A 15,275-nucleotide genomic window follows, 5' to 3' on the forward strand; every position below is an offset into this window, starting at 1 on the left:
TGAGGACCCTTTGTAGACCTCTGACGTAGTGCCGGGATTTCCCAGGGGCAAGTTTTCCCTGTGGTCCAGGTGGAAGCTGCAAGGTTACTTAGGAGACAGCTATGTCCTCTTTCTCACCCAGTATGCATCACCCACTAGTTCCAGCCTTCATGTCATTGGAAGGGGTAAACAGCCTAAAGACCCTTCCAAAGCCGAATGTAAAATCGGTCCATATTTTTATTGTCCTATTTTTGATAGATGTATTTATTGATATGTAACCCAAAAGCAATTTTGCAATACTCACCTTTATCAAATATTTCAAAAGCATTTAATTTAGTTTTAATAGGAATGGGAAATATCTTTCCTCTTGCGCTGTGTCTTCTCGGTATATTTAATATTTAATTAAATAACAATTTCAGTAATAAATGCCACTCCCAAAGCAGATTTGAGGGTAAATCTCTCAAGTTTGTTGGATAAATCTCTCAACTGGTTCTGTAAATACTAAAAAGTAGTCTATTGGCTGTGCCTGTTCAGTGTACCTGGGCATAAATTAGTATATTTTATATATTGGAGAAAATTGGTTAATCTCCCTAATGTAAAATAAGTTTCTAATGCACTCATATCTCTTATTGAAGCTTTTGATTTTTAAAGTGGCATGAACAACTTTAAGAAACAAAATTGAAAATGTGAGGTGCTCTGGCCTGGCTTGATTCCCTGGCTCCAACGTCATGAGCTCCCAGGTCTCCTCCGTTATCTCAGCTGTGCCTGCCACCACCACAAAATCCTGATAGCAGCTCCTGCACAAAAGGCAGAGCCTGGCTTCCTCTCAGCAACGCTGGCAAAAATCTCACTCCTCTTCATCAGCTGACACTGAGCACATGCCCATCATGGTACTGGTCCCTGGCTGGCAGACCCTGACCTGTGAGCTGAGCCCCATGCAGCCCTGAAGCCACACCTAACCCCATGGACTGCAAAGAACTGGCATGCAATTCTGAAAGTCCCTCGCTGGGGTAACAACTGGAACGGGGGAAGGCTATAACATCCAGTTCCTCTCAGTGCCCCTACCCCACATACACAGCACCCAGCATGCTTTCCTGTGCACAGCAGGCACCGCTTATTGTGAACCAAAAAATCACAAGCATCTTTCTCTCCACTCCCCATGCACCCTACTGCAGTTTATGGAAAGCTTGCCCTTGCTGTGCAAAACGTCAATCCCCATTTGCCTGAATTTTGTCATCTTTTGATCTCTTATGTTGTCAAAGGCCTCAAAGCCTAGGTTTGAATGGGATTTGGACGTAAAGAGCTGAGCTCCGTATGGAATTCCCTGAGGGCAGTCTTTCCCTCTCCATCTCTAGTCTTGAATGTTGCGTTGTAATGCTGGTTATGGGGTGATGCGGTTTCGGCTCTCATTCTACCTTTTGCATTTGCACTAGAGCCACTTTTAAGGAGTCTCCTTGGGGCTTTTCCCTAACCCTCCTCCCTGACCCCCAGCTTTCCCCCGGCCCCTCTCTCCCCTGCAGCCACAGCTGCCTGGCTCCAGGGCACTCAGTCGGCACTGTCGCCTAGGCAACCCGGAAGGGGGCTTCAATCTTCCGTCTCCCCAGAGGGGCTGGGCTGGCCCTGCGCCAGAAAGAGGCAGGGGGCAGGGGACCTGACTGGCCCTGCGCAGGGTGTGTTGGGAAGTAAACAGACTACTGGAGTGATGCTGCCTGCTCTGAGAAGCTGGCTGGGGGTTGGGGGATGTCATGGTGTGATTGTGTACATGTTGTGCAAAGCTAACAGCAAGGATGCCACCGCCCTCTAAGAGAACAGGATCGGGACAGCAGAAAGAAGCCCTCCCCCTCCCCCCCGTGCATCTTTAGGCTCCAATCTACAGTGCTGGGATTAAAGGAATGAGAGTCTGTATTTGTTTCCTAGGGCTGGCTTAACAAAGTACTACAAACTGGGTGGCTTCAAATAATAGAAAATGGGGCACGCTGTGTGGTGTAAGAGTTCAGCTGCTGCTGGAGACGCCCACATCCGATATTGGAATGCCTGGTCCAAGTCACACCTCCTCTGCCTCCAATCCAGCTCCCTGCTAATGCGCCTGAGAACACAGCGTTGACGACCCAAGTGCTTGGGCCACTGCACCCACATGGAGACCCCATGGAGTTCCGGGCTCCTGGCTTCTGCCTGGCCCAGCCCTTGCTGCTGTGGGCATTTAGAATGAAAGATGGTGTGTGTGTGTCCCCCTTTCTCTCTGTCGCTCTGCCTTTCATAAAAAGTTAAATCTTAAAAAATAAAAAATAGCACAGAAATGTATTATCTCACAGTTCTGGAGGTTAGAAGTCTAAAACCAAGTGTCAGCAGGGCCATGCTCCCTGTGAGAGCTGTAGGACCAGTCCTTCCTTGCCTCTTTCTAGCTCCTGATAGTTTGCTGGCAATTTCTGGCATCGCTTCGTTTATGGCTATAAAACTTCAGTCTCTGCTTCCATAGTCACACAGTGGTCTCCCTGTTTGTCTCTGGTTTTCATGTGGCCTTTTTTTTTTTTACATGTTTTTGTATTTTTATTATTATTATTTTACAGGTAGAGTTATAAACAGTGAGAGAGAGAGATAGAGAGAAAGGTCTTCCTTCCGTTGGTTCACTCCCCAAATGGCCGCTACAGCCGGTGCTGCACCGATCCGAAGCCAGGAGCCAGGTGCTTCTTCCTGGTCTCCCATTTGGGTGCAGGGCTCAAGGACCTGGGCCATCCTCCACTTCCCTCCCAGGCCACAGCAGAGAGCTGGACTGGAAGAGGAGCAACTGGGACTAGAACCCGGCGCCCATATGGGATGCTAGCACTACAGGCGGAGGATTAACCAAGTGAGCCATGGCGCTGGCCCTATATTGTTATTATTTTTAAGATTTATTTATCAGGGCCGATGCTGTGGTGTAGCCCGTAAAGCCACTGCTTGCACTGCTGGCATCCCATATGGGCGCTGGTTCAAGTCCTGGCTGCTCCATTTCTGATCCAGCTCTCTGATACCAAGTTGCTTATTAATATTTCCCAAAATTAATAAGCTATGTGGGCTCTTGCCATGAATTCAGAGAATTCTGAATTCTGGATCAAATAAACCAGGTGGCATGGTAAGTTTTTAGCTTTTTATTTAGTGAGAGAAATGCATGGGAGATTGAGGGCTTTAAGGGAGAAAGAAAAGTCTAGAAATTAAGTTGGGGTCCAAACCAAGCAGAGAGCAGGCCTAGAGTCACATGCAGCAAGCATTTGGTTAAGAGCAGTTACAAGCAGCTTATCACGGGCAGCGAAGCAAAGGCAGAAAGCAATTTTGGGGGTGCTCCTCGCCTTTAAATGCTTTCCTTTTTTTTTTTTTTTTTGACAGACAGAGTGGACACTGAGAGAGACAGAAAGTTCTTCCTTTGCCGTTGGTTCACCCTCCAATGGCCGCCGCGGCCAGCGCGCTGCGGCCGGCGCACTGCGCTGATCCGAAGCCAGGAGCCAGGTACTTCCTCCTGGTCTCCCATGCGGGTACAGGGCCCACGCACTTGGGCCATCCTCCACTGCACTCCCTGGCCACAGCAGAGAGCTGGCCTGGAAGAGGGGCAACTGGGACAGAATCCGGTGCCCCGACCGGGACTAGAATCTGGTGTGCCGCCGCCACAGGCGGAGGATTAGCCTAGTGAGCCGCGGCAGCAGCCAAATGCTTTCCAAAGGGGAGTGGTTGCATGGTCTTGTGGGCAGGTGGGGGCCCAGGTGTGATCAGGGAGAGGCATGAGATCATGTGTGGTCTCCCGCTCAGAAACCTAATCAATCTTGTCCTATCTGCCTGCCTACATCACTGGCATCCCATATGGGCACTGGTTCAAGTACTAGCTGTTCCACTTCTGGTCCAGCTCTCTGCTATGGCCTAGGAAAGCACTAGAAGATGGCCTAAGTGCTTGGGCCCCTGTACCTGCGTGGGAGACCTGGAAGAAGCTCCTGGCTCCTGGCTTCAGATAGACGCAGCTCTGGCCATTGTGGCCATCTGAGAAATGAACCAGCAGATGGAAGACCTCTCTCTCTCTGCCTCTGCCTCTCTGTAACTCTGTCTTTTAAATAAATAAATAATTCTGGGGCCAGCACTGTGGCATAGTGGGTAAATCCACTGCCTGCAGTGCCAGCATCCCATTTGGATGCTGATTCTAGTCTCGGCTGCTCTACTTCCAATCCAGCCCTCTGCCATGGTCTGGGAAAGCAGTAGAGTTTGGCCCAAGTCCTTGAGCCCCTGCACCCACATGGGAGACCTAGAAGAAGCTCCTAGCTCCTGGCTCCTGGTTTCAGATTGATAGAGCTCCAGCTGTTGTGGCCAGCTAGAGAGTGAACTAGCGGATGGAAAACCTCTCTCTCTCTCTCTCTCTCTCTCTCCCTGCCTCCCCTTCTCTCTATGTAACCCTGACTTTCAAATAAATAAATAAATCTTTTAAAAAGTTTTTTTTTTTTTTTTTATTTTTTGACAGGCAGAGTGGACAGTGAGAGAGAGAGACAGAGAGAGAAAGGTCTTCCTTTGCCGCTGGTTCACCCTCCAATGGCCGCCGCTGCAGCCGGCGCACCGCGCTGATCCTGGCAGGAGCCAGGAGCCAGGTGCTTTTTCCTGGTCTCCCATGGGGTGCAGGGCCCAAGCACCTGGGCCATCCTCCACTGCACTCCCTGGCCATAGCAGAGAGCTGGCCTGGAAGAGGGGCAACCGGGACAGAATCCGGCGCCCCAACCGGGACTAGAACCCGGTGTGCCGGCGCCGCAAGGTGGAGGATTAGCCTATTGAGCCACGGCGCCGGCTTTAAAAAGTTTTTAAAAAATATTTATTTATCAATCTGAAAGGCAAAGATACAAGGAGAGAGGAGAGAGAGAGAGAGATCATCCATCTACTCCCCAAATAGCTACAATGGCTGGATCTGGGGCAGACTGAAACCAGGAGCCAGGAGTTTCTTCCAGGTCTCTCACATGGATGACAGAGGCCCAGATACTTGGGCCATCCTCTGTTGCCCTCCCAGGCACGTTAGCAAGGAGCTGAATCTGAACTGGAGCAGCTGGGACATGAACCGGTGCCCACATGGGATGCTGGCACTGCAGGTGGAAACTTAACCTTCTATGCCACAGCACCAGCCCCTATTATTATTTTTTAAAGATTTATTTATTTGTTATGAAAGTCAGAGTATATATAGAAAGACCCATCTGCTGGTTTGCTCTAAAGATGGCCGCAACAGCCAGGGCTGGCCCAGGCCAAAGCCAAGAGCCAGGAGCTTCATCTGGGTCTCCCACATGGGTGGCAGGGGCCGAAACCCTTGGGCCATCTTCCACTGTTTTCCCAGGCTGTTAGTGGGGAACTGTATTGGAAGTGGAGCAGCCAGGACTCGAACTGGCACCCAAATGGCATGCTGTCATCACAGGCGGCAGCTTTACCAGCTATGCTACAACACCAGCTCCTTATTTTTTATTTGAAAGGCAGAAAAGTAGAGAGAGAGACAGAGAGGGAAAAACAGACAGAGATCTCCATTTTCCCAAATGCCCGTGCACAGGCAAGGCTGGTCCAAACCAAATCCAAGAGACTGGAATTCCATCTGAGTCTTCTGCATGGGTGACAGAAGCCTGCAACTGGAGCCATCACCTGCTATCTCCCAGGATACGCATTAGCAGGAAGCTGGAATCGGCAGCAGAGCTAGGACTCAAATGTAAGCGATCTGATATGAGATACCAGAGTCCTAAGCAGTGATTTAATTCTAGCACCAAATGTGTGCCCCTACTTAAAAAGACACTAGTCACTTTAGGTTAGGGGTCACCACATTATGACTTCACCTACACGGTTCCATTCTGAAATACTAGAGGCTTGGCCTTCCATATATCTTTCTTATTAGCAAGACATAAGCCAGCCCAGAATGGGCTCTCAGATAAATATGAGATAAATATGAAATGAGGGGGAAATGAGTTCCTACAGGATAAGACAAAGCCCTGGAAATGCTAACTGACAAGCCTAAGGAAGTCCTGGAACACTAGGTTGAGGGTCTTGGATTTTATTTAGTAGAGGGGAGCTACAAAGAGTCACAAAGCAGAGAACACTCTAACCACTTATGAGAGTCAGGGTTTTTGTCATTGTTTGCTTTTGATTTTCTAGTGCCAGAGAAATGAACCACTTCTTTCTCTAATGCATATTCCCCAGCTGCCTGTTTAAGTAACAGCCTAACCGCATAGTTGAAGCATCACAAAACCTCCAATACAAATAACATTGAGTTTGGGGTGGGTCAAAAGCAAGACCAGCACTTGTCAGTGGTGTCAGCATTACTTGCCTTATCAGTCAAATGAGGACAGTAACAGTACCTATCTCATAGGTTAGAGGAATTAAACAAATATGTTTGTATATGTGCAGGTATGGACCTTGGAAATATGCCTGGCAAAGTAAGAACTCAACAAATGTCCACGGTTTTTGTGCAAAGATGAACAGGTCATTTGGCTAAGGAGGGCTGGAGAAGCAATTACTACTAGTGTTGGTTGTTAAACTTGGGGCCTTGAAAATACTACTGCTCCCTCACCGCCTCCAGGGATAACAGTGTCTCGTGTTTGTAGAGCATTTTCAGTTTTCAAAGTGTTCTCAGCTGGCATCGCGGCTCACTAGGCTAATCTTCCGCCTGCAGCGCCAGCACCCCGGGTTCTAGTCCCGGTCGGGGCGCCAGTTCTGTCCCCGCTGCCCCTCTTCCAGGCCAGCTCTCTGCTGTGTCCCAGGAAGGCAGTGGAGGATGGCCCAAGTACTTGGGTCCTGCACCCCATGGGAGACCAGGATAAGCACCCAGCTCCTGGCTTTGGATCGGCACAGCGCATTGGCCATAGCAGCCATTTGGGGGGGGTGAACCAATGGAAGGAAGGCCTTTCTCTCTGTCTCTCTCTCTCTCACTAACTGCCTGTCAAAAAAAAAGCGTTCTCAGCCATTTTTCTGTGTAATCTTCCCAAAAATCTTGAGCAATAGTCAGGGCTGTGTCTCCATTTTGCAGACAAGGAACCTGAGACCCAAGTGAGCGAAGTCACCCACTTCAACCTTTGTTCTTCTAGGATACATGTGACTGAGGATGCTTCCCAGTAGATACACTTGCGTGTGGGATTCCTGTTAGATCTTCACCTTTCGGTCCCACTGGAGAGTAGTTGATGTTATGCAGACATTACAAAGGGTAAGTGGAGATATTTGTAATTGGTGTGGAAAGATGTCTCTGATATATTATGGTAGTTTTTTTTTTTTAAAAAGATTTGCTTTATTTATTTGAAGGCAGAGTTACAGATGCAGAAGGAGAGGTCTTCCAGCCTCTGGATCACTTCCCAAATGGCCACAATGGCTGGAGCTGGGCCAATCCAAAGCCAGGAGCCTGGAGCTTCTTCTAGGTCTCCCATGTGGGTGCAGGGGCCCAAGGTCTTGGGCCAAATCCTACTGCTTTTCCAGGCCATAGCAGAGAGCTAGATCAGAAGTGGAGCAGCCAGGACTCGAATTGGTACCCACATGGGATGCCAGCACTGCAAGCAATGGCCTCACTCACTAAGCCACAGAGCTGGCCTCCAAATTATGGCTTTTGAATTTATATATTTTCATTTTCTTTGAGAAGCAGGCAGATAGGGAGATATTCCACACAATGGTTCACTCTCCAAATGCCTGCAACAGCCAGGGCTGGACCAGACAGAAACCAGCATCCTGTAACTCCATGTGGATCTCCCTCATGGGGACAAGGATAAAAACACTTGAGGTCGGCGCCGCGGCTCAATAGGCTAATCCTCCACCTGCGGCACCGACATACCGGGTTCTCGTCCCAGTCGGGGCACCGGATTCTGTCCCCGCTGCCCCTCTTCCAGGCCAGCTCTCTGCTGTGGCCCGGGAGTGCAGTGGAGGATGGCCCAAGTGCTTGGGCCCTGCACCCCATGGGAGACCAGGAGAAGCACCTGGCTCCTGGCTTCGGATCAGCGTGTTGAGCCGGCCGCAGCGTGCCGGCCGCCGCAGCCATTAGAGGCTGAACCAATGGCAAGGGAAGAGCTTTCTCTTTCTCTCTCTCTCTCAGTGTCCACTCTGCCTGCAAAAAAAAAAAAAAAAAAAAAACAACAACAACAACAACAACACACACACACACAAAAGCACTTGAGTCATCATCTGTTGCCTTCCAGGGTGTGCATTAGGAGGAACCTGGATAAGAAGCTGAAGATCCAATGCTTGAACCAGGCATTCCAATAGGAGAGGCAGGCATCTGAGGCCCTATCTTAACTGCTGCACAAGCACCCGCTCCTCTGATATTGTTAATGAAAAACAGCAGATTGCAAATTTACTATTTATATTAATGTTCTATTACTATGTCTATCCAATACATATATGTTAACACATGCATAAAGTCAGAAAAGTCATATAGGAAACTGTTGACAGTGGTAAACTCAGGAATTAGCAAAAGATTATAGATGAGGAACAGAGAACTTTTACTTTATATAGTTTTTACATAGGCATGTATTATTTTTATAATGAAAACAATTCTAATAAAAAAAAGAACTTGGTATGCAAGCAACATTATTGTAGGCATACCTTGAATTTGCTCTGATTTTCCTCCAGGACTGGCTCATGAATATGTATGGACTATCTTTGGGAGAATATTCAGGAAGCTGATGACAGTGGTTGCCTCTAGAGAAAGAGACTGGGGCATAGATGTTTGGAGTCAGGGACGGGAAGAAAATGGACTTTTCACTGCATATGCTTTTGTTAGATTTAATTTGTTTTTAACCAAATGCATGCAGTATGAATTCAAATAAATTAAAAGGAAATTATTAAGAGCTTCAGTGATTTATAATTACCAATGAATAATTTGTAACTTACCTCATGACTGATCACAACACACTAGTTCTTCCTCCTGGGTTAGATCCAGACTTAGGAATTTATGCTACATCATTACCTGGTGTGGTTGCTTCAAGGGATGTGCCTTCACAAGCCCAGTGCCCCCTAGGCACACCCCCAGGCTCAACAAGCCATGGCAGTAATATCACAACTGCCACAGCAGGGAAGTCATGACTGTGGAATTAACTCCCCAGCCAGTCTTTAGCCAACCCCGTTCTGTATTGTACCACTTACTTTTCTTTTCTTCCCTTGAGGTATAACTTACATGTGGTAAAGAGCACAAATATTAGGATGTTCAGCTCAGTGAATTTTTATCTATGTCTATATCAAATATAGACCATTCCATCTCTCTGGAAGATTTGCTCATATTTCACCCCTATATGTAGCCACTATTCTGACTCCTACCATCATAGATTAATTTTCCTTGTTTTTGAACTCCACATAAATGCAATCATACCATATCTACTCGTCAATGTCCTTTTTCTTTCGATTATTTATTATTTATTTATTTGAAAGGCAGAGAGACAGAGACAGAGAAAGATCAATCTCCAATCTGCTGAATCATTCCCCAGATACCTGCAACAGCTGGGGTTGGGGCAGACCAAAACCAGGACCAAGAACCCAATCCAGGTCTCTCATGTGGGTGGCAGGGACCCAACTTACTTGGCATTTGCAGCCTCTTAGAATGTGCATAAGCAAGAAGATGGAATGGAAAGAAGCAGTGGGACTCTAACCCAGGCACTCTGACATAGCATGCACGTGTCCCAACCGAGGTTTTAACTGCTCTGCCAAATGCCGCACGCACACCCCCCCACCATGTCTGCTTTCTTTTGCTTCACACTATTTCTGGAGATTTAGTCACATCGTTGTGTGTAGCAATTATTTGTTCATTCCAGGACTGGAAGTGCTGAGTTCTAGGGCATACATATTTTAGCTCTACATACTTTGTCAGTGTCAGTTGTTCAGTGCAGGTGTACAAGTTATACTTCCACCAGCAATGTAAGAAAGTCCAGTTGTTCCACATGCTCACACAACTTGGTATTGTCAGCCTTTTAAATTTTGGCATTTTGTGGGTATTACCTACTCTGCTTTGAGACTCTCTGGGCTCTCTGGTTGCCCAACTCCTCAGTCTCTGGTCCAGTAGCCCCTCACACATCTTTGGACTCCCAACTCATCACTTTTTCCCCATCTTTCTGGAATAGAGCCCTATCCTTCTAGGATCCCAGCCCCTGATTAAATCCTAGTGCTTACTACTAATCTGATCTCTGCCATAGGCTGAGGTCTGATTCCAGCACAGTCTGAGCCTTAATCATAGTCACAGTCCTGTCTCTACCCTAATCACAGCCTGTGCTTTTAGCCTGCCACACGCTGAGCCCTAATCACAGCTAGAGTGAACCCCAGATCCCAACCACAAGCTGAGCCATGACCCCAGCAACTGACTGAGCTCTCAGCCTAGGTTTAAACTGACTTGATCCAAGCTTACACCAATAAGCACAAAGGAGCCAAAGCACAACGTCAGAAATTATTAGAACATGTGAGACTGCGAGAATAAGATGCACTGTAAAGCAAACTCTATAGGTTCTCCTTGGTTCTCTTCAAATTTTAATTGTGACCAAGTGCTGCTAAATTAGGGAGAGAGATTACAATCAACCTGACCTGACTGGTTAGAAAGGACAGGCTGGGGGCTGAGAGTGTGGCTCAAGGAAGCCTAGAGCTGCATGAGTGCTGCAGATGGTGGCGGAAAGTCGGTAACCTTCTTCCTGTCCTCACAAGATGGCAGGTTTATTTTAAGGGTGTTTTTAACAGCTTAAAAAATGGATTCAGAGAACACTGGGGGAAGCCTCTGATTCTTGGGCTTCTGCCCGTGGTGCCTTTTTAAAAAACAATGGTATTTGACTCCCAGTGAGATTTGTTCCTTCATTACATTCTGATCATGTTGCTTCGTTGCACCCGCCTCCCTGCAGTGACTATTGGGAACGAAAAAGGAACCGGAGCCTTCAAGAGTAGCTACTTAGATGTTCTGTTTGCCCTGTGTCTACTAATCAGTAGCAAGCTGAGAACAGAATTTTCCCTTTTTCTCATGCCCTTAAGAAAAACCTTCACTCACCCCTTACCCGTGGGGATGCCCCAGAATGAACTGTATCCTAAGAAAGCTGGGCGAGGCTTTCACAGTGCCACATGGGGGTGCGCAACATTTTTCTCTCCTGGACAAAAGGCCTGCTTGGGTTGAGATTTCTGAATTTTGAAATATTAACTACGTAAGACGATGTCTATGAAGGAGCCATGTCGCACTGCAGAAAGGGCACTGGTCTGGGAATCGAGAGAGGTGGACAGTTTTGCTACTATGCAAAGGGTCTGCAGAATTTCCACTGGGGGGCTGCAGGCTTTGTGGCGCAGCTGGTCAGCCTCTGCTGGGGACACCTGAATCCGGTATCAGAGCGCCGATTTGAGTCCCTGCTACTTCACGCTTCCAATCCGGCTTCCAGCTAATGTGCCTGGGAGGCAGCAGATGATGGCCCAAGTACCTGGGTTCCTGTCACCCACATGGGAGACCTGGTGGATTTCCTGGCTCCTGGTCCAGCTCCAGCTCCAGCTCCAACTGTTGTGGGCATTGGGGGGGGGGGTGAACCAACAGATGAAAGATCCATCTCTCTCTCTCTCTCTGTCTCTCTGCTTTTCAAATAAATTATCTTTAAAAAGGTTCACGGAAAATTTATTATTATGCAAAAACTATGCATGGATTTTAAACATTTTAAAATATTTGTTTTATTTAGTTGAAAGGCAGAGTGACACAGAAAGAGAGGGGAGACAGAGAGAAAGAGATCTTTCATCTGCTGGTTCACTCCCTAAATGGTTGCAACGGACAGTTGGGATGGTTGGAGCTGGGCCAGGCTGAAGCCAGGAGACAGGAACTCCATCCTGGTCTCCCACATGGGAGGCAGGAGTCAAAGCACTTAGGTCATCTTCTGCTACTTTCCCAGGGATCTGGATCAGCTGTGGAGCAGCGGAGCTGGCGTGTGGCTTAGCAGGTTAAGCTGCCGCCTACAGTGCTGGCATCACATATGGGCACTGGTTCAAGTCCCAACTGCTCCACTTCCCATCTGGCTCCCTGCTAATCCACCTGAGAAAGCAGCAGAAGATGGCCCAAGTCCTAGGGCCCTTGCCACCCACAAGGGAGGCCCAGAAGAAGCTACTGACTCCTGGCCCAGCTCCTGTCATTTGGGGAGTGAACCAGCAGATGGAAGACCTCTCTCTCTGTAACTCTGCCTTTCAAATAAATACAATAAATCTTAAAAAAAAAAAAAAAAAGTGGGGGCCGGCGCTCTGGCCTAGTGGGTAAGTCTACCACCTGCAGTGCCACCATCCTATATGGGCACGGGTTCAAGTCCTGGCTGCTCCACTTTTGATCCAGCTCCCTGGTATGGCCTGGAAAAGCAGTAGAGGATGGCCCAAGTCCTTGGGCCCCTGCACCCACATGGAAGACCCAGAGGAGCTCCTGGCTCCTGGCTTCAGATTGGCACAGCTCCGCCCAGTGCAGCCATCTGGGAAGTGAACCAGTGAATGGAAGACCTCTCTCTCTCTCTCTCTCTCTCTCTCTGCCTCTGCTTCAAATAAATAAATAAATCTTTAAGAAAAAAGGTCTTCAAAGAAGGAGGTACCTTTCTCTGAAGGGAGGAGAGAACCTCCACTTTGACTATGACCTTGTCTAAACAAGATAAGAGTCGGAGAACTCAAGGGGCTTCCATAGCCTTGGAAACTCATGACTGGTGCATAGGGAGATTACTGATGCCATAAACAGGAGTGTCAATTTGTAAAGTCAACAACAGGAGTCACTGTGCACTTACTCCTCATGTAGGATCTCTGTCCTTAATGTGCTGTACATTGAGGCTTAATGCTATAACGAGTACTCAAACAGTATATTTCACTTTGTGTTTCTATGGGGGTGCAAACAGTTGAAATCTTTACTTAATGTATACTAAACTGATCTTCTGTTAAAAAAAAAAAGAAGAAATTAGCAATTCCCAACTTGACTCTCGCTGGGATTAAACATGACAATAGGTCTGATCTGATTTCATCATCATTTAAAAAATCTTCTATTATTTTTCACTTTATGTTTCTGTGTGGGAGCAAACTGTTGAAATCTTTACTTAATGTATGCTAAACTGATCTTCTGTATATAAAGAGAATTGAAAATGAATCCTCATGTGAATGGAAGGGGAGAGGGAATGGGAAAGGGGAGGGTTACGGGTGGGAGGGACGTTATGGGGGAGAAGCCATTGTAATCCATAAGCCATACTTTGGAAATTTATATTCATTAAATAAAAGTTAAAAAAAAAAAAGAAAAAAGTGCAGTAGTGGAGACTCAGACTCAAACCAGTGCTGTAATATGAGATGCTGGTATCACAGGCTGTGTCACAATGCCAGCCCCAACCTTTTTTTTCTTTTTTTCTTTTTTCTTTTTTTTTCTTTTCTTTTTTTTTTTTTTTTGACAGGCAGAGTAGACAGAGAGAGAGAGACAGAGAGAAAGGTCTTCCTTTACCGTTGGTTCACCTTCCAATGGCCACTGCGGCCGGCGCACCGTGCTGATCTGAAGCCAGGAGCCAGGTGCTTCTCCTGGTCTCCCATGGGGTGCAGGGCCCAAGGACTTGGGCCATCCTCCACTGCACTCCCTGGCCACAGCAGAGAGCTGGCCTGGAAGAGGGGCAACCGGGACAGAATCCGGTGCCTCGACTGGGACTAGAAACCGGTGTACCGGCGGCGCAGGTGGAGGATTAGCCTATTGAGCCGCGGGCACTGGCCCCAGCCCCAATTTTTAAACAGATTTGCATCAAAATAATCTTTTCATTCTATTTCCTGTGAACTCTTTAAAGTAACCTTGTATGCAACTTTGTTCAAATCCCACCCTCTCCAAACTTCCTCTACATCTATACAATGAAGCTTAAATGTGGCTTCTTGTAATCTTTTACACACATTATTTCATTGAATCCTTATATCAATCCCAGTGATGTGGGAACAATTATTATTCCCATTTTCTAAACGAGGTAGCAGGGATGTAGAGAAATTAACACTTGCCAAAGGTAACATAGGAATCAAGTAATTTGGGTTTATAAGTCAGAGTTACAGAGAGAGGGAGAGAGAAAGATCAATCCTCCATCCACTGGTTCACTCCTGTAGTGGCTGAAACAGCCAGGACTGAGTCAGGCTGAAGTCAGGTCCCAGGAACTTCATCAAGGTCCCCCATGGGGGTGCAGGGGCCCAAGCACTTGGGCCATCCTCTGCTGCTTTTCCTAGGTTTTAGCAGGGAGCTGGATCAGAAATGGAGCAGCTGGAACTCAAACTGGCAACCAGAGGGAATGCCAGCATTGCAGATGGTGATTTTACCCACCATGCCACCACACAAACTTCTTGGTTTGGTTTTAACGGAAGGTAACCCTTTAATGTTATCATTAACTCACCAATTGACAACTATGAAGCATCTTCCTGTGCCAAGTACAGTTGTGTCTGGAGGAACACAGGTTTCTCAGAAATAATCAATAAAGGCCACTAATAAAGGGATATGAATAGATATTTTCCTTTTCTTATTCTCTTGGGGAAAATTTGGGTTAACTTTCTAGTTCTGTAATCCTGGAAGTCTAATAAAAGGACAGTGCCAGCTGTGGATTTACACAGGATTGGTTATGCACAAATAAGTCCTGAATTTGTAAACGACCTCTGGCCCACATCATCCAAGGACCTGGTGTGAAGCTATGGCTTTGAGCTTCCCTAATTGCTGTGACTCCTATAACAAGGTCCATCTCCAAGGGGGAGCCTGAAAGAGTACAACTGGGACACCAGACACGATTCCTGCTTGGAACAGGACATTTCTAAGCCAAGGGTGTCTGCACACCCACTGATGGGATTTGTCTTCTTGCACCTGACCACTCACCTAGTGGGCAAGGAGGGTCAATGACTGGCTTACAACGAGAGTTCTGAAGATAAGTGCAGGTGCTAGCCTGCTGGCCCAGGATTTCTTATCTTGCATTCTTCTCAGTGAAGCTAACAGCAGGTGAGACCTGTGATAATTGAGGCAAAATGTCTAGTTGAATTAAAAGGCCACCTGGTGGTATTTCAGGGGGGTGCAAATCCAGGTCAGGTAGTTGTTTGTTGTTGTTGTTAGAGGTAGAGAGACACCCAGAGAGCTAAGGTCTGGAGCCAGGAACTCAATTCAGGTCTCTGATATAGATGGCAGGAACCCGCTGACTTGAGTCATCACCACTACTTCCCAGGGTCTACTTTGGGAGGAAGCTGGAACCAGGAGCCAGAGTTGGGTATTGAACTCAGGTACTCCGATGTGAGAACAGATGTCTAGGTTAAACTCCTGTCTTTTAAATCAGGTAGTTTTGAAGATAGGATTCCAATCCTGTTTTGGCTGACTTTAGACCATGGTTCTCAATCTT

Source organism: Oryctolagus cuniculus, chromosome 1, assembly GCF_964237555.1.
Source record: "Oryctolagus cuniculus chromosome 1, mOryCun1.1, whole genome shotgun sequence".
Classification (NCBI taxonomy): domain Eukaryota; kingdom Metazoa; phylum Chordata; class Mammalia; order Lagomorpha; family Leporidae; genus Oryctolagus; species Oryctolagus cuniculus.